Genomic DNA, 19,077 nt, shown 5'->3' with positions numbered 1-19,077 from the left:
TTCATTGGCTGCACGGATCAAGCCCCCTTCCTCTCTCTACTGAACACAAGGGGAAGCGTTGTAGCGGCGGCGGCGGGACCGGCCGCCATTTTACTGAAGCCTGTTGCCAAAAAATTGTAAAATGCAAACATTCCCGAATTTCCCTGGGCAAATCCCGATTCGGGACAGCCTCCGATCGGGACGGAGGTCCCAAAATCGGGATTGTCCCGGGAAAATCGGGACTGTTGGCAACTATGGCATGGGCGTAGCTAGGTGCTCGTTTGCTTTTTGTTCTGCCTAGTCCTACTCCTAATAGAGGCGATATAACCCTATTGTTACGAAGGCTGTGTCTGTCAATGAACTTCAGAGAAATGGATTTTACGGTAACTAAAAAATCCTATTTTTTTGCGATACGGTACTGCGTTACTTTAACTGAAAATTGCGCAATTGTGCGATGCTGTACCCAAACAAAATTGATGTCCTTTTTTTCCCACAAATAGAGCTTTCCTTTGGTGGTATATGATCACCTCTGTGGTTTTAATTTTTTGCGCTATAAACAAAAAAAGAGTGACAATTTTGAAAAAAACAGCAATATTCTTTACTTTCTGCTATAAAACATATCCAATAAAAAAATGTAAATCAAATTTCTTCATCAATTTAGGCCAATATGTATTCTGCTACATATTTTTGGTAAAGAAAATCCCAATAAGCGTATATTGATTTGTTTGTTCAAAAGTTATAGTGTCTACAAATTATGGCTCAAAACATTCAACCTGTAGAATTTTGTAAACATCGCCTATGGAGATTTTTAAGGGTAAAAGTTTGTCGCCATTCCATGAGCGGGCGCAATTTTGAAACGTGACATGTTGGGTATCAATTTACTCGGCGTAACATTATCTTTCACAATATAAAAAAAAAAAATTGGGCTAACTTTACTGCGCAAATACGGTGTGGCAGAAAGTATTGCAACGACCTCCATTTTATTCTTTAGGGGGTTAGAAAAAAAAAAAGTACAACGTTTGGGGGTTCTAAGTAATTTTCTAGCAAAAAAAAAAAAGCTGTTTTTAACTTGTAAACAACAAATCTCAAAACGAGGCTCGTTCTTAAGTGGTTAAACTAGTATTGCAAATTATTAAAAATCCCCTTTTTTTTTAGTTGCAAAGTTTACTAGAAAGGGTATATATCAGTGTGCAGAGGGCTCATCCAGAATTTTTAGTGTTAACATGCAGTCACATCACTTTCGCACCTGACAGGTTATATAAATATATTTATATATATTTAAATAGCCTATAGGCTATTTGGATTTGAACACAGGATAGCTTTTTTTTTTCTATACAGGAAGTTGGGAACTCAGAGAAGGGGAACCTGAGAAGTGAGGAAAGTTGGGAGTGATTTCCGGAATGCACAGCAGCAGAGAGAGGCAGGAAGTGACGTCTTGTCCTGTAATCAGTGCAGACCGTCCTGTGTTTGGTATGTAGAATGATCCTTCTGCAGAGGAGGACAGTGAGAGATGTGTGATGAAAGGAGGGGGGATTTCAGCGTTGTTTGTTGTGATTTTTGCATCTTGTTCGGTTTTATTGTTTTGATCTTGTGTTGTATTTGTTAAGTGTGTCTGTGTCGTAACAATTTCCCTTTGGGATTAATAAAGTATTCTGTTCACCAATTTCTCCTCCTGTAGGTGATGTGTGTAAAGTGTGAGGACTCCCAGCTCTGTGTGTTCCCCCATCTCTGATCAGGAGGATTGGGATCTCCTTATACTCACACAGTGCTGCTGCTGCACACTCCGCATCCCTCTAGAGGAGGACAAGCTTAAAGCTACGCTATCGGGGGAATTTTTTGCACTTTATATTACCCACTTCAGCCGCGGAAGATTTTCCCCCCTAATGACCTGGCCGTTTTTTTTTCAATACGCCACTGCGTCACTTTAACTGACAATTGTGCGGTCGTGTGACGCTGTACCCAAATAAAATTGACGTCCTTTTTTTCTGCGCAAATAGAGCTTTCTTTTGGTGGTATTCGATCACCTCTGCAGTTTTTTATTTTTGCGCTATAAACAAAAAAGACTGTTTTGAAAAAAAAAAAAAAAAACTAAAAATATTTTTTACTTTTTGCTATAATAAATATCCCCCCCCCCCCAAAAAATGTCTTCATCAATTTAAGCCAATATGTATTCTTCTACATATTTTTGGTAAAAAAATCCCAATAAGCGTATATTGATTGGTTTGCGCAAAAGTTATAGCGTCTAAAAAAATAGGGGATATATTTATGGCATTTTTATGATTCTTTTTTTTTTTTTTACTAGTAATGGCGGTAATCAGCAATTTATTTATTTTTTTTTTAGCGAGACTGCAACATTGTGGCGGACGGATGAGACACTTTTGACACTTTTTTGGGACCATTGACATTTATACAGCGCTATAAAAATGCATTGATTACTGTATAATTGACACTGGCAGGGAAAGGGTTAACGCTAGTGTGATTGCTGTATAATTGACACTGGCAGGGAAGGGGTTAACACTAGTGGTGATCAAGGGGTTAAATGTGTTCCCTGGGAGGTGTTTCTAACTGTGGGGGGACTGACTGGGAGTAGAGAGAGATGACTGTTCCTAATCACTAAGAACAGACGATCACTCTCTACTCCCCTGTCAGAAAGTCTATGAAATCGCAAAATTAACTACGATACCTAAAATTGTAAATAGGCAACCGTTTTAAAAGCCTTTACAGGTTTAGAGTTAAAGTGGAACTTTACCCATAACAACTTGGTAAAAATAATGTTCTGTAGCCAAAATTACTGTGTGCTGTAAATTGCCTCCAGCATTGCTACTGTCTTCTCTTGCTGGAGGCGGCCATTTTGCTGAAGCCCAGAGCCCCTGAACAGCAGTAATTCTTTAGGCTGTCAGCAGATCAACCTCTACATTTTCAGCACAGTGCCTAAAAATAGAAAGCAAGTGGACATGTGCAGAGTAGGGTGAGACCGTTTTATTACTGGATTTTAAACAGTATAGACACTTGTTTTTAATGTTTTACATAGCTATATCTGCAAAAGAGGCCAGCCTGATGTGATCTATCAGGACTTTTCTGACTAAACGTCCTCTTTATTGATTTCTTGCCCTGGGATTCTTGCTCTCACTCTGACGTTCCCTGCAATACCTGTGTGGCACAATTTTTGTTTGCATTCTCCTGCGTGTTCTGTCCGGCATGTTTGCATTCAGCTGTTGCATATGTTTTTTATTATTTTTTATTTAATTTTAACATGTTCATTTTTTTTCAATTGGTTAAAGTATAACTAAAGGCAAAACTTTCTTTTTTGTTTTAGAGTGGAGAGGGATTAGAATCCCTGTCTGTGTTTTTTGTTTTTTTTGCATTAAAATTGCATTAGGCAAAACATTTTTTTTTACTTTTTTTTTTTTTTTCTTCATTTAACTGGTTGTCGCCCGCCCACCGTCAAATGACGGCTGGGCGGTACGGCTCTTGTTCTGGGACGCCGTCATATGACGGCATCCCAGAACGGCCGCCCTCGCTCGCCACGATCGCAACCGCGCCGTGTTGCTAGGACACGGCGTGACCCCGATCTCTGTAAAGAGCTGTGTCCGCGGCTCTTTAACCACTTCCCACCCGGCCACAGCACATAAACGGCCGGGTGGGCACTCTCTCCTTATGAGTGGACATTCAGGAACATCCCTCAGAAATAGGTGGATCACGCGGGTGTGCCTGCGCAGCATCGCGATCCCGATGCGCTTGTGTCACCCGGACACGGCGCATCTCTGATTGGCAGGAGGGCTCTGTGATTGGCCCTCCCAATCACATGACGGCCGTCATGTGATGTAAACAGAGAGCCAGTTGCTAGGCAATTGGCTCTCCTCTCCTCACACAGAAGTTGTTGATGAGGAGAGGAGAGGGGATCTCTGCAGCCAGCTGATGATCACTGAGTATGAGCTCTTTTTTACAGCTTTTTACTCACTGATCACCAGTGTAAAACACAAATGTAAAACACACGTACACAATGTAAAACACACATGTCCCTAAAACACATGTTCCCACATAGTAAAAACACCTGTCCCCCACAGATTTAACAGTAAAATCACATGTCCCAATGATCATCTGCACACATATGTCCGTGATCACACAAACCAATTTTTATACACTTAACGGGATTTTTTTTACCACAGACATGTAGCAGAATACATGTTGGCTTAAATTTATGATAAAATTCAATTTTATTGGATTTCTTTTACATGTAATTCTTTTACATGGATTTCTGGTCACATGTAAACAAGGAAGTGCCGGTAATCGGCGCCCCTCGACTCATACTGACAGAGTGTGTGGCGAGGAGAACCGATCAGCGGCACCTCCACGCAGGGGGACATGTAGGAATGTAATCAGGGCACTGATCATCAGTGCCCTGATTACAGTATAGTGTCACCATTCAGTGCCCACCAGTGGCAGCAATCAGTGAACACAAGTGCCACCAATCAGTGCCCATTAGCGATGCCAGTCAGTGCTGCCCATCACTGCTGTCGATCAATGCCCATCAGTACCGCCTATCCGTGCCGCCTATCAGTGTCCACCAGTGCCACCTATTAGTGCCCATAAGTGCGGCATATTAGTGCCTCCTCATCAGTGCCCACCAGTTCAGCCTATCAGTGACCATCAGTGCCGCCTCATCAGCGCACGTCAGTGAAGGCGAAAAATTACTTAAACATTTTTTTTTCAACATTTTTGGTCTTTATTTTTTTTTTGTAAAAATAACCCAGCAGTGATTAAATACCACCAAAATAAAGCTCTATTTGTGTGAAGAAAATGATAAACAATTTGAGTACAGTGTAGCATGACTGCGCAGTTCAAAGTGCGACAGCGCTGAAAGCTGAAAAATGGCCTGGGCAGGAAGGGGGTGTAGGCAAGCGTTTAAAAGGCAAACGTATTGTATGTGTGTGTTTTACGTGGTTTTTTTTTTTTTTTTGAGTGGAGAGGGACTTGAACTCCTGTTAGGTTTTTATATTAATGTTTGTGCGCCTGTTAGAGAGATTCACCCTCCTATTTGTCCTGTACAGAAATAAAGGGGAAATCTTCCAATGGGGACATTAGTTCTGGTGATAACCAGGGATTCCCTCGTTTTGGAGGGATTTCCTCTTACCTACTGCTGTGGGACAGGAAGTGAAGGGAAATCTCCCCAGTGGGACACAGATGGCAAAACAAATTGACGTAAGTTATAACCCTCCCTTACTCTATCCAAAATTAAAGCTTTAGTTCTACTTTAACTTTAATGCTATCACATTGCTATATGGAGGGGGGGCCCTTTTGAGTGCAGTTAAGGTGTTTAGGTGTACAAACTAGGAGTGCACCGAATGTTTTTTTTTTTTTTTTTTTTGGTGCCGAAACCAATACCGAAAATGAAAAATACACTAGGCCGAAAACCGATACCGAAAATGACTGTTTTTAAAAAATATTTTTATACAGGAGATGGTCAGAGACTGGGGACATGGCACAGGAGATGGTCAGAGACTGCAGACATACAACAGGAGATGGTCAGAGACTGCAGACATGATACAGGAGATGGTCAGAGACTGCAGACATACAACAGGAGATGGTCAGAGACTGCAGACATGGTACAGGAGATGGTCAGAGACTGCAGACATGGTACAGGAGATGGTCAGAGACTGCAGACATGGTACAGGAGATGGTCAGAGACTGCAGATGTGGTACAGGAGATGGTCAGAGACAGCAGACATACAACAGGAGATGGTCAGAAACTGCAGACATGGTACAGGAGATGGTCAGAGACTGCAGACATAGTACAGGAGATGGTCAGAGACTGCAGACATAGTACAGGAGATGGTCAGAGACTGCAGATATGGTACAGGAGATGGTCAGAGACTGCAGACATAGTACAGGAGATGGTCAGAGACTGCAGACATAGTACAGGAGATGGTCAGAGACTGCAGATATGGTACAGGAGATGGTCAGAGACTGCAGACGTGGTACAGGAGATCAATGCAGCCTTACCAGGTTCCTTCAAATGCAGCCTGCCAGTGCCCATCATGCAGCCTGCCTTAGTATGTCAGACAGGATCAGGACAGGGCAGTGTTAGCAAGGCAAAGCCAAGAACAGTGCTCTATCTATGGAGGAAAGCTGTCAGCACACAGCATTAGGGAGCAGCTTGTCGGTGTGATCAGCGGGAGGAGCATTCTGACCATCTCCTGTACCATGTCATCGAGCGGGCTCACTGTTTCTAACAGCATGTCAAACAACAAGTCCTGCACTCTTAACCCCCGCGGTGCTGCACACTGATAATGCTCCTCCCGCTGATCATACCGACAAGCTGCTCCTTAATGCTGTGTGCTGACAGCTTTCCTCCATAGATAGAGCACTGTTTTCCTTTCAGCCACCTCATCGAGGAGGGAGGAGAGGACTGGACTGGGGCTGGATGGGGACGGGGCGCTCCAGAACAACACCCCCGTACTGGGCGGTACCAGGGGCGGGGCCCTGTCTCATGTTCGGCGCCGTTATCGGCGTGATTTCCTTTTTGGCCGATATTTCAGTGCATTCCTAGTACAAACATATTTCAATATACCTCTTTATGTGTCTTTTTACAACTAACAAACATATTGTATAAAAATATAAATTTTTATTATTCAAAAGTTTAAAAAATTAACCTCCTTGCGGCTCATATCAATATATAAAACACATGGAAGACCAAGTTTGTCATGTAAATATTATACTTGGTGGTGATGTCCAGTACCATAAGTGACTGTATATTCCAAAGTTCCATAACAGCTTTATGTGTAGAGGGAAATCCAACGCTGTTTCAAATATCTGTAGTTTATCTTCACCAGGGATATCTATCACCACCATACAGTCACTGTTCAAAGCCGATCCTAAGCGGCTGAGGCATTTCCCAGCCCTCATCCCCCCGAGCTGCAGTGCATAAAAATACATTAAATGAAATGTCACACTGGTAACATTCCAATAAAGTTTAAAAAAAAAAAAAGTAAATGGTGCTCTGCGCTTTATAAGCACAAGACTCTACTATCCAGAACAGGCAATTACTGCTCACTATAAGATGGTATTTTACCGTACAGGAAGTGTGACCAGCCCTTACTTTTATTCAGCCCACAGTCTTCTGTCAGCGCCGAATGTCCGATTCTGAGACTTGCACTTGTGGCTGCAGTGCAGATATCACAGGAGGTCTTTTGCTCAGCACTTTCACTATTCAGAAAAAGCCTGGCATATTTTTCACTGAATGCAATGCATTCTGTGATTGGAGGAGGGAGATCATGACATTCACCTGCCCATCTTCTAATCAGAGCACCTTGCATTCATAAAAAAAAAAAAAAGCAAGCTCTTTTTTATGAATGGAGGAGATACTGTGGAAGCGACCTTCTGTGATATCTGTACTGCAGCCGGAACTACAAGTCTCAGCCCTGACAGAAGACTTTTGGCTGAAGGGATGTACAAGTTGTAACTAATACAGCAGTAGCCAGAGATGGGGCCACTTCATTGGAGGTGACTTATATTTACTGTGCAAATGTCCAAAAATAATTTTAAGCCATATGTCCGCTTTAAGCCTAGGTTCACACATATTCGATCTCGGACATCGCACGGCAGGTGCCGATCACATGCAGTTGTATGGCTGAACTCGCATTAGATTTGCGGAAAAAAAAAAAAAAGTACAGGAACTCTTCCCCCAACCCCCCCCCCCCCCCCCGCACTGAAATCGAATTGCATGGGTGTTCTCACCTATGCGATCCGATTCCTGTGCGAGTTTCACAGTTCGCACTGCAATTTGTGAACCGATCTGGGGGTGACAAGGTATTGACACCCGCAGTGGTTCGCAGAGGGCGGTGTGAACTGCCTTCGGGGGAGATGCGATGCAGGAACCAGCGCTGTAATCGCAATGGTTCCCGCATCGCACAAGTGTGAACCTAGGCTGAATGGGTTGTAAATTTTAGGTTTTTTTTTTTTTTTTTTTACAGCCCTGGAAGATTTTATCAACTTAATGATCAGGCAATTTTTTTTTGCAATACAGCACTGCGTTACTTTAACAATTGCTTAGTCGTGCAATGTTTTACCCAAATAAAATTGACGTCCTTTTTTTCCCACAAATAGAGATTTCTTTTGGTGATATTTGATCACCTCTGCAGTTTTTATTTTTTGCTCTATAAACAAACAAAGAGCGACAATTTTGAAAAAAAAAACATTTTTTTTCTTTACTTTCTGCAAGAAAACACATCTAAGTAAAAATTGTAAAAAAAAAATCAAATTTCTTCATCAATTTAGGCCAATTTCTATTCTGCTACATATTTTTGGTAAAAAACCCCCAATAAGCGTGGAATGGATTGGTTTGCGCAAAAGTCTACAAAATAGGGGATAGATTTATTAAATTTTTATTATTAATTTATTTATTTTTACTAGCAATGGCAGTGATCTGCGATTTTTAGTGGGACTGCGACTTTGCGGCGGACAGATCCGAATACCTAACTGACATTTTTGACACTTTTTTGGGAACCAGTGGCATGATTACCGTAATCGGTGCTACAAATATGCACTGACATTCTACTAATGGTACTGGCAGGGAAGGGGTTAGCAATCAAGGGGTTACATGTGTTCCCTGGGTGTGTTTACTAAGTGTATGGAGGATGGGCTGCCTGGGACAACACACAGATCAATCTTCCTTCATAGCAGAAAGACAGGATCTCTGTGTCATCCCCTGACAGAACGGAGATCTGCCTTGTTTACTTTGGCAGATCCCCGTTCTGTCTCAGCGGGGGGGGGGGATCACTGATTGGCTTCCCAGCTGGCCAATCGGCGCTTGTACCCACAGAAAGCTGTGTATGAGCCGACGTACACCTACGGCGAGATTCGCACAGCCGAGCCAACCTGCCGCAGTGTAACTGCGGTGGCTGGTTGGCAAGCAGTTAAATAACAAACATGTCATACTTGCCACCTCCTTTTTTTTTTAACCGCTTGACGTCTGCGCTATAGCCGAATGACGGCCACAGCGCGGACCTGAATTTTCGGGAGGCCGTCATATGAGTCACTGAGACTCGGGTGATCACCGATCCGAGTAAGGGGCCGGTCCTGGCCCCTTACCATGTGATCAGCTGTCAGCCAATGACATCTGATCACATGATGTAAGTAAAAGCTCGGTAATCGTTTTATTTTGAGGAGAAAAAAAAGCCGATCACCGGCTCATCTGCAAGGGACCTCGCAGTGCCCACCAGTGCCACCTATCAATGCCCACCAGTGGTGCCAATCAGTGCCACCTAGCAGTGCTGCCTATGTAACCGATCAGTGCCCATTATTGCCACCCATCAGTGCCCATCACTGCCACCCATCAGTGTCCATCACTGCCACCTATCAGTGCCCATTAGTGCCGCCTCATCAGTGTACATCAATGAAGGAGAAAAATTACCTGTTTTCAAATTTAAAAAAAAAACATATTTTTAAAAAAAATTCTGTCTTTTTACATTTTTTTTAACAAAAATTAAAAACCACAGGGGTGGTCAAATACCACCAAAGGAAAGCTCTATTTGTGGGTAGAAAATGATAAAAATTTTATTTGCGTACACTGTAGCACGATCGCGCAATTGTCATTCAAAGTGTGACAGCGCTTAAAGTTGAAAATTGGTCTGGACAGGAGGGGGGCTTAAGTGCCCAGTAAGCAAGTGGTTCATGCAAATTCAATGCGAGTTCAGCCATGCGACTGTATGGCAGAACTCGCACTGCACAGACATCGCATGTGATTTGCACAGCAGTGTGGGTGCGAATCACATGCAATGTCTGACATCACTACAGTGTGAACCCGGGCTAAGTGCTATAGGGCTGTCAGCAAGTGATTAATCTTGGGCGCTGCATACATTTGCTCCTGTGTTTGTGCTGGAAGCTCATTTGATCGCACGCTCCCAGCGCTGAGGCCAAACTCTTACCAGAAGCCCTGGGTCTTATTCTAACGAACGGGAGCCAGGAGAAATGGATTTTGATCATGAGACGTTTAAAAAATTCTACAGGTTGCATGTTTTGAGTTACAGAGGAGGTTTAGGGCTAGAATTATTGCTCTCGCTCTACCGATCGCGGCGATACCTCACATGTGTGGTTTGAACACCGTTTTCATATGCGGGCGCAGGCTCACCTATGCTTTCGCTTCTGCACGCAAGCTCAGCGGGACGGGGCGCGTTTACATTTTTTTTTTTTTTTTTATTTATTTTGCCTTTTATTTTTTATTTTTACACTGTTCTTTAAAAAAAAAATTGTGTCACTTTTATGTAAACATCCCTTGTAATAGAAAAAAATGATAACGTGACCTCTTAAAATGAGATCTGGGGATGAGACCACTCTTATCGGAAAGCGGACCGCTGGCCGAAGAAGAGGATACCAGGGTTATGGCAGCTAGCTGCATCCATAACAGCAATATTCCTCTTCAAAGTTAGGACGTATATCGGCGTGCGGCGGTCCGTAAGTGGTTAACATTTCCCACCAACGCAAAGCCCAATCTGTCCTGAAAAAAAAAATGGGTATAATCCACTAAGTAGTTGTGATATGTACAGTTTTTTTTACTAGCACAGGTCAAACTTTAGTTTGGGCAAGTTCTCTTGTTTGCAATTTTTATTGGGTTTGATTGGTAAAGTTGAGACAAAAGAAGAGAAGATTGGGACTTTGAATGAGGAAGGTATCATCAGACTAAAAGAATAACCGTTTTTATTTGTATAAACAGTAAATAACATGACAAATTTGCATGGATAGGATGTCAATGCTTCATTAATATAAAAAACACAGCAAGATTCATATTACCATAATAAAAGGAAAAGGACAACAAAAAATCATGTGTGAGCCATTGTCAAATATAACATACAATCTAGGTAGAATGGACCATGTAGATGTGACCAGATCATGTAATAGAATAAAAATTGATAAATAATGAGTTGAAACCCTGTAGGGGATCGAAACTGCATCCTGTATAGCTCAATGCGTTTTGTGGTTATGTACTAGAGCTGCACGACTCTGGCCAAAATGAGAATCGCATTTTTATTTGCTTAGAATAAAGATCACGATTCTCGCGGCGTAAAATCTTTCACATTATACAAAAAAAATTTGGGCTAACTTTACTGGTTAGTTTTTTTTTTTTTTTTTAATTCATTAAAGTTATTCTCTTCAAAAAAAATTGCATTTGAAAGACCGCTGCGCAAATACAGCATGACATAAAATATTGCAACAACCACCATTTTATTCTCTAGGGCACAGGTGTCAAACTCAAGGCCCGCGGGCCGAATCCGGCCCGCCAGGCCTTGCTAAGGGGTCCGCACAGTGGCCTCCGGCTGACACCTCTTTGTTTCTCACTGCCAAGTCTAAACATCCTCCCCCTCAGTCTTGCGAGCTGCGCCAGCTTGTGACAGTGCATGCGTGCCCGTCAGTCTCCAAGGAAACAAAAATAAATAACTTCCGCTCTCTCCTCCTCAGTCCCTTCAGCAGCGCCAGTGCCCGAGCCGCACTGCGCATGCGCTGTACGGAACTGCACAACTGATCGTGAAATCGGCTGTTGTGCAGTTCCTTGCGGCGCATGCGCTGTGTGGCTGGCACTGTCCGACAGAACACTGGATTTTTTGTGAGCTGAGTGCATCCACCACTGACAGCTATGCCGGGCCAGCCGGATATGTTTTTTTTCCCATCCAGCAGGCTGAATCCTGAGGCCGGGCTTTTTGAGGACTTAATAAAGAGATGCAGTGTTGTGCTGACGATTATTTTTTTTGAATCATACATTTTATTGATTTTACAAAGGGAAAGTGCTGGTCCCTGTAAAGCTGAACCTTGAAATAAAGGACATCAACGCCAATAGAGCTGCATTCGTCTCATGTATGGTTTACTTCAGAATATACACTGTACAGCGGACCCTTTCTCCTTAAAGTCAGGAGAAGAGTGATGATAATAATACAGCTACAATATTTATAGGGAATGGTTATACAGTAATCTTATGGCGGGCACAAGCCCAAAGTTACACATCACAAGTACGCATTTTTTGCAAGTATTTCAACACAGTTCTTGGCCAGTGTTCTGAGTTTTCTGGGTTACTTTGACCTGGCTAATTTCAACTGTCAAGTTATTTTGACAGAAAGAAAGAATAATTATTTGGAAGACGTTAATTTGGCTATTAGACAGGGACTTTCTATGTCAACATCTTTCCCTATCTCATATTCCGAGAATTGTGTCAGATCATTGGCAGAACATTTTAACATCGACTTGGTCAGCCACATGTGTTGCAATACCAAAAGAATTAGAAACAAAAGAGAAAAACAAGTTAAATGCAAAAATACAATTTCATATTGAAGAGGAACTCTGGATAAGTAAAAGATATGGTTCCTATATTTCCTATATCTTCACAAATATCCATCTGTGACCATTCTTGAATACAGGTAAGGAATCTATTACATTTACTATCAGTGAGGGCACCACAATCATCATCACTTAGGCTACTTTCACACTGGGGCGCTGGGTGCGTCGGCGGTAAAGCGACGCTATTTTTAGCGGCGCTTTACCGTTGTTTTTGCGGCGCTATTCGGGCGCTAGCGTGGCGCTTTTAACCCCCACTAGCGGCCGAAAAAGGGTTAAACCCGCCCGCAAAGCGCCTCTGCAGCGGTGCTTTGCAGGCGGTTCGGCGGCGCTGCCCATTGATTTCAATGGGCAGGGGCGCTTTAGGAGTGGTGTATTCACCGCTCCTACAGTGCCTCAAAGATGCGGCTAGCAGGACTTTTTTAGCGTCCTGCCAGCGCATCGCTCCAGTGTGAAAGCCCTCCGGCTTTCACATTGGAGTGAAAGAGGCTTTTTCAAGGTGCTTTGCAGGCGCTATTTTTAGCGCTATAGCGCCTGCAAAGCGTCTCCAGTGTGAAAGTAGGCAGAGACTTGTATTTGTCTGTCCAAATTGCCCAAGACTTAGAGAAGGTAACACATTTCAATGTGTTTATAGCTAGAAGGCATTCAAAATTGTCAGCACAAAGTGAATCATAATTTTGCTTTTGAAGTGATGGTGAAATAAGACCTATAGGGCCAGAACCCAGGAGGAGGAGTGGAAATAAGATGTTGCACCTTCTGCATAGCGCGCTCCTGTACCCTGCACTCTGTATGTAGCACGCTCCTGCACCCTGTACTGCGCGCTCCTGTACCCTGCATTCTGTATGTAGCACGCTCCTGCACCCTGCACTCTGTATGTAGCGCGCTCCTGTACCCTGCACTCTGTATGTAGCGCGCTCCTGTACCCTGCACTCTGTATGTAGCGCGCTCCTGTACCCTGCACTCTGTATGTAGCACGCTCCTGCACCCTGTACTACGCGCTCCTGTACCCTGCATTCTGTATGTAGCACGCTCCTGCACCCTGCACTTTGTATGTAGCGCGCTCCTGTACCCTGCACTCTGTATGTAGCACGCTCCTGTACCCTGCACTCTGTATGTAGCGCGCTCCTGTACCCTGCACTCTGTATGTAGCACGCTCCTGCACCCTGTACTACGCGCTCCTGTACCCTGCATTCTGTATGTAGCACGCTCCTGTACCCTGCACTCTGTATGTAGCGCGCTCCTGTACCCTGCACTCTGTATGTAGCGCGCTCCTGTACCCTGCACTCTGTATGTAGCGCGCTCCTGTACCCTGCACTCTGTATGTAGCATGCTCCTGTACCCTGCACTCTGTATGTATCACGCTCCTGTACCCTGCATTCTGTATGTAGCATGCTCCTGTACCCTGCACTCTGTATGTAGCGCGCTCCTGCACTCTGTACGTAGCGAGCTCCTGTACCCGACACTCTGTATGTAGCACATTCCTGAACCCTGCACTCTGTACATAGCGCACCCCTAGAGTGGATACATAGTCCTACAGATACAACCGGCCCTTTGAGGGCAACCATACTGCTAATGCGGCCCCCGGTAAATTTGAGTTTGACACCCCTGCTCTAGATATAATGTTTGGGGGTTCTTAGTAATGTCTAGCAATTTCTAGCAAAAAAAAAAAGATTTTAACTTGAAAACAACTACTGTCAGAAAAAGGTTTAGTGTTTAAGTGGTTAAACGTTCCTAATTTACATACAGAAGTCTATTCCTTTGATGTAAAAGACAAATTGATACAATGTTTAGACTTAACATTCCACTGATAGAATGTTTTAAAACTTGGCAGACTTTTGACAGCAGAGAGAAAATTCTCTGCATACCAAAGATCGGGAAACCCTTTGTCAAGATCGCAACAGGGAAAAAATCGTGATAAAGATTGTTGACGATTAATCGTGCAGCTCTATTATGTACCACTCATCAGGAGGATTTTTATTGGGTTTGATTGCATCAAATGATCATATCGATATGTGTGTGGTCACCATGAGAGGGTATCTAATGGGAAAGAAACTCCTCCTTCTCACTGTTTGTCGCACCATTTCACACTGATTCCTGAACGGAAGGCTCTGTCATCGTTGTCACCTAATGTAATCCCAGTGGTGTTCTATCGCTCACATTTCTCTATCTCGACATTGATCTCCTGGCAGCGGAATTTTTGGTAGAAGAAACGCATGACGCTTGTAAAAGTGTGTAGCTCTATTAGCCGTGTCAAGCGTTTGAGTGTTAATTAATTTCGTTGTCCAGAATAATAATTTATTCTGGCCACTTAAACAAAATAAATAACAAGTGTAAAATGTGCCTAGCGTTAATGCGTGTTTAGGCGCATTTACACACATCAAGCGTTATTTCTGCCAAAATGCCACTGCTCCTGAGCGCACTGACAGTGTTTTTATTTTTTATTCTGCCTCTAAACTCCTCTAAAAGCCTTTGGGGGTTATTTTACTAAAACTAGAGCGTGCAAAATCTGCACTGCATAGAAACCAATCCGCTTCCATTTTTTTTTTTTTTTTTGCAAAACTTAATTGAACAAGTGTAGCTTGATTGGTTACTATGCACAGCTGCACCAGATTCTGTGTGCGCCAGCTTTAGGCCCCTTTCACACGAGGCGGGCTCCGTTTCTACGGAGCCCGCCTCGGTCCGCCGGCTCAGCAGGAGATCTGTCCGTTGATCTCCGCTGAGCCGGCGGATGACAGGTCCCTCTCTGCTCACTGAGCGGGGAGGGGCTTGTCAGGCGCCGCTGCCGCCTATGGAGGGATCGGACGAAAACGGACAGCGTATCCGTTTTCGTCAGATCTCACCCGATCCGATCCGCCAGCGACGGATCTGGACGTAGTCTCCGCTGACATCCGACGCTCCATAGGCTAACATGGATCGCCCATTCAGGTCCGCCGTCAAAACTGACAGGCGGACCTGAACGGTCCGATCGTGTGAAAGGGGCCTTAAGTTTTAAGCGCAAGCCCCCTGCGCTTAAAAAAAAAAAAATCATATTATACATACTTTATAGGGCTGGGGAAAAATAGATTTAAATCTTGAATCGAGTTTCGAGTTGAGAGGTCAAATCGATTCAAAATTTAAGCAAATCAATTTATTTAGATTTTTTTTTTTCACCGCGCCGGTTCTGAGGAGCTGCGGGCAGGAGTTTTTAGGCGAGGCCGCGGCTTCGGCCTAGTCCGTGAGGCCGGACGCCGCGGACTAGGCCGATGCCGCGGCCTCGCCTTAAAAACTCCCGCCCGCAGCTCCTCAGGACCGACGCGGTGTCCAAAAAAAAAAATTTGGATCGTGAATCGAGTTTTTTTTAAAAAAAAATCAGATTTTTTTTTTTTTTGAGAAAATTGCCCAGCCCCAATACTTTATTTTTGTTTTTTTCTTTCAAGGAACTGCTAACTGTGTATTTCAGTGCCATTGTTCAGTATGAGCCAGTCACATAATCAAGAAATGGGATCTATGGAGGCATTCTATATAGCTATAGACAGACCATTTCCAGGTTTATTTATAGATCATTTTGTAGGTACAAAAGCTGGACAACACCCTTACTAAGGCAGTTGGACATACCTGTGTATTCTTGTGATTTTTACTTGTTTTTTCTGTGGGGGAGGGGTGGGATATATCCGTGACATCTAGCTATTGCACACAATGCAATTCAGGGACAAGAAAAAATGTATTAACACAGTCCACTCTTAAAAAAACAAAAAGTACATCACTAGGTATGGACTCAATCAGATGCAGGAAAGGGCCCCCCAATTAATTAATAGTTTAAAAAATCTATATATATATATATATAGTCTACATACACACACTATATTACCAAAAGTATTGGGACGCCTGCCTTTACACGCACATGAACTTTATTTGCATCCCAGTTTTAGTCCGTAGGGTTCAATATTTAGTTGGCCCACCCTTTGCAGCTATAACAGCTTCAACTCTTCTGGGAAGGCTGTCCACAAGGTTTAGGAGTGTGTCTATGGGAATGTTTGACCATTCTTCTAGAAGCACATTTGTGAGGTCAGGCACTGATGATGAACAAAATAAACGATCAAGGGGTTAATATGGCGCACAATGGATGTAGCCGAGTACATATAACTAAAAATGTTGGGGGGAAGGGGGTGGGTGGGGGTTCCTGAGAGGGGGAACTTGGTGGTGGTAGTTAATGTTTCACAACAAGTTCAGGTATTAGTCCATGTAAGGATAAAATGATGCTGAATAAATGGAAGGCAGCAAGTCTGTAAAAGCTAGAAGAAGCTCTGGAACAATAAAAAAGAAAGGACGGCGCCCTCTAAGTGCAGCATGTATGTTAAAAATATTTATTAGAATAGAAAAAAAAAAAAAACCTCACATTTGAGTTGCTAAAAACCAGCATGTAAAGTAGTTTAATCCGCGTGCTCTCGGGGGATGTGAGTGTCACGGGCCAGTGGGGGGGGTTCCTGGGATGTGAGCCCTGTGACCTGGGTCCTGGTAGCTGTTCTGGTGGTGCTGATGATGAACGAGAAGGCCTGGCTCACAGTCTCCGCTCTAATTCATCCCAAAGGTGTTCTATTGGGTTGAGGTCAGGACTTGGTGCAGGCCAGTCAAGTTCCTCCACCCCAAACTCGCTCATCCATGTCTTTTATGGATAATAATCCCCCCTCCACCAAATGATTTGGACCAGTGCACAAAGTAAGGTCCATAAAGATGTGGATGAGCGAGTTTGGGGTGGAGGAACTTGACTTGCCTCCACAGAGTCCTGACACCTTTGGGATTAATTTGAGTAGAGACTGCAAGCCAGGCCTTCTCGTCCAACATCAGTGCCTGACTTCATAAATGCGCTTCTGGAAGAATGGTCAAACTTTCCCATAGACACACCAGGATGACACTCCCGCAATGGCGGCACCCGGGGCGGACCACACCCCATTTCGGTATCGGCTGTTTTTTTTCATTGGGCCGAATGAAAAAACAGAGTTTTCGGCCGATAATTTTCGGTGCACCTCTAGTTGTGGCCAAAAAGCTCAATTTTGGTCTCATCACTCCAAATGACTTTGTGCCAGAAGGTTTGAGGCTTGTCTCTGTGCTGTTTGGCGTATTGTAAGCGGAATACTTTGTGGCCTTGTGCTTTGGATCATTGTCATGTTGGAATGTCCAAGTACGTCCCATGCGCAGCTTCCTGGCTGATGAATGCAAATGTTCCTCCAGTATTTTTTGATCAAATTTCCTGTGCCTTTTTGTAGCTCATCAATCCCCAAAACATCAGCGATCCACCTCCGTGTTAAGTAGGAATGGTGTACCTTTCATCATAGGCCTTGTCTCTTCTCCAAATGAATCGTTTATGGTTGTGGTTAGGGGTACACCGAATGGAAATTTTGGTACCGAAAATGAAGGATGCACTAGGCTGAAAACAAAAACCGATACCGAAAATGACAGTTATTAAAAAATATTTATATTTTTATATATAATTGTATTATATTCAACTTTTTAATTAATATCATCAGATTAAATTAATATAAATTTATTGTTGGCCATTATTGGCACCTTTAGTGCAAGAAAGGTTTAGAAAAATGCAGTCAGCAGTCTCTGACCATCTCTTGTATCATGTCTGCAATCTCTTACTTAAACTTAAAGTGGTGTTCCACCCATAAAACATAAAATGCTTTACTGTGCTGGAAATCCAGCACAAATAATGAATTGGATAAAAAAAAAAAAAAAATTCACTTACCTTGTTTTCCTTGTTGCTATGTGGTCCCTCGGAATCTGCCTCTTCTATTGCCTGGGCTGAAGACGTCACTTCCCTCTGCTCCACCGTTCGCTAGTGCTCCTGGGAGATGTGTGTCACCATTTCCCAGGAGGCACTAGGCAGTGCTGAGGGCTATCACAACGGGGCGGGACTTCCTACAACGCCGCTCGTTGTGATGGCAACCGGATCTGTTGACGGCACTCCGATTTCCCTCTACTGCACATGGGCGAGATCGTGAATAGAACGGGCGGTGCATGCTGGTCCATCAGCAGCACTGTATCCAGGAAGAGGATGCCTGTGGGCTTCACATGCCCAAAGGCAAGATGAAAACCGTGATGCGCATATTTTATAAGTTTCTTTTTATGGGGAAAACGGACAGCAAAGATCTTTAAAATCGGAATACGTGAGTTACTTATTTTTAAATCTTAATATTTGTCATTGTGCCAAAAAACAAACAAACTCAGAGACAGTGGAATCCCGCTTTAAACACACTGCTAACACCCTGTTTCCCCGAAAATAAGACCTAGCGTGATTGTTGGTGATGGCTGCAATATAAGCCCTACCCCCCCAAATAAGCCCTAGTTAAAGTCCTTGTAGGTCTTATTTTCGGGGAAACAGGGTAGAGCTTATTTGGGAGGTAGGGCTTATATTGCAGCCATCACTGACAATCACGCTAGGTCTTATTTTCGGGGAAACAGGGTAGTATTAGCAAAATTTCCATTGGGTGAACCTCTAGCAGACATGATACAAGAGATCAGTGCAGCCTCAACAGTGCCTGTCACATGCAGTCTCACTAGTGCCTGTGTCCAGTAGCCTCACCAGTGCCCATCATATGCAGCCTGCCTGTGCCCAGCAGCCTCACCAGTGCCAGTCACAAGCAGCCTCACCAGTGCCCTTCACAAGCAGCCTCACCAGTGCCCTTCACAAGCAGCCTCACCAGTGCCCTTCACAAGCAGCGTCACCAGTGCCCTTCACAAGCAGCGTCACCAGTGCCCGTCACATGCAGCCTGACCAGTGCCCGTCACATGCAG

At 43.7% G+C, this 19,077-nt stretch overlaps 1 protein-coding gene across 5 annotated transcripts in view; it reads left to right on the top strand.

Annotated features, from left to right (window-relative positions):
• The first annotated feature begins 1,334 nt into the window (after positions 1-1,334).
• LOC141133416 (uncharacterized) overlaps positions 1,335-19,077 on the top strand; it is a 31,568-nt gene continuing 13,825 nt past the window's right edge. For 3 of the 5 annotated variants that reach the window (XM_073622789.1, XM_073622792.1, XM_073622791.1), the window contains exon 1: positions 1,399-1,449. The gene's annotated coding sequence lies outside the window, so the exon portion shown is untranslated. Of the gene's footprint in view, positions 1,450-19,077 lie in introns of all 5 variants that reach the window. The other 2 variants (XM_073622788.1, XM_073622790.1) reach the window with 2 other exon arrangements.

Source organism: Aquarana catesbeiana, linkage group LG03 (assembly GCF_042186555.1).
Source record: "Aquarana catesbeiana isolate 2022-GZ linkage group LG03, ASM4218655v1, whole genome shotgun sequence".
Taxonomy (NCBI): domain Eukaryota; kingdom Metazoa; phylum Chordata; class Amphibia; order Anura; family Ranidae; genus Aquarana; species Aquarana catesbeiana.
Note: the sequence above shows the minus strand (reverse complement) of the source record. Positions and strands in the feature narration are given on the sequence as shown.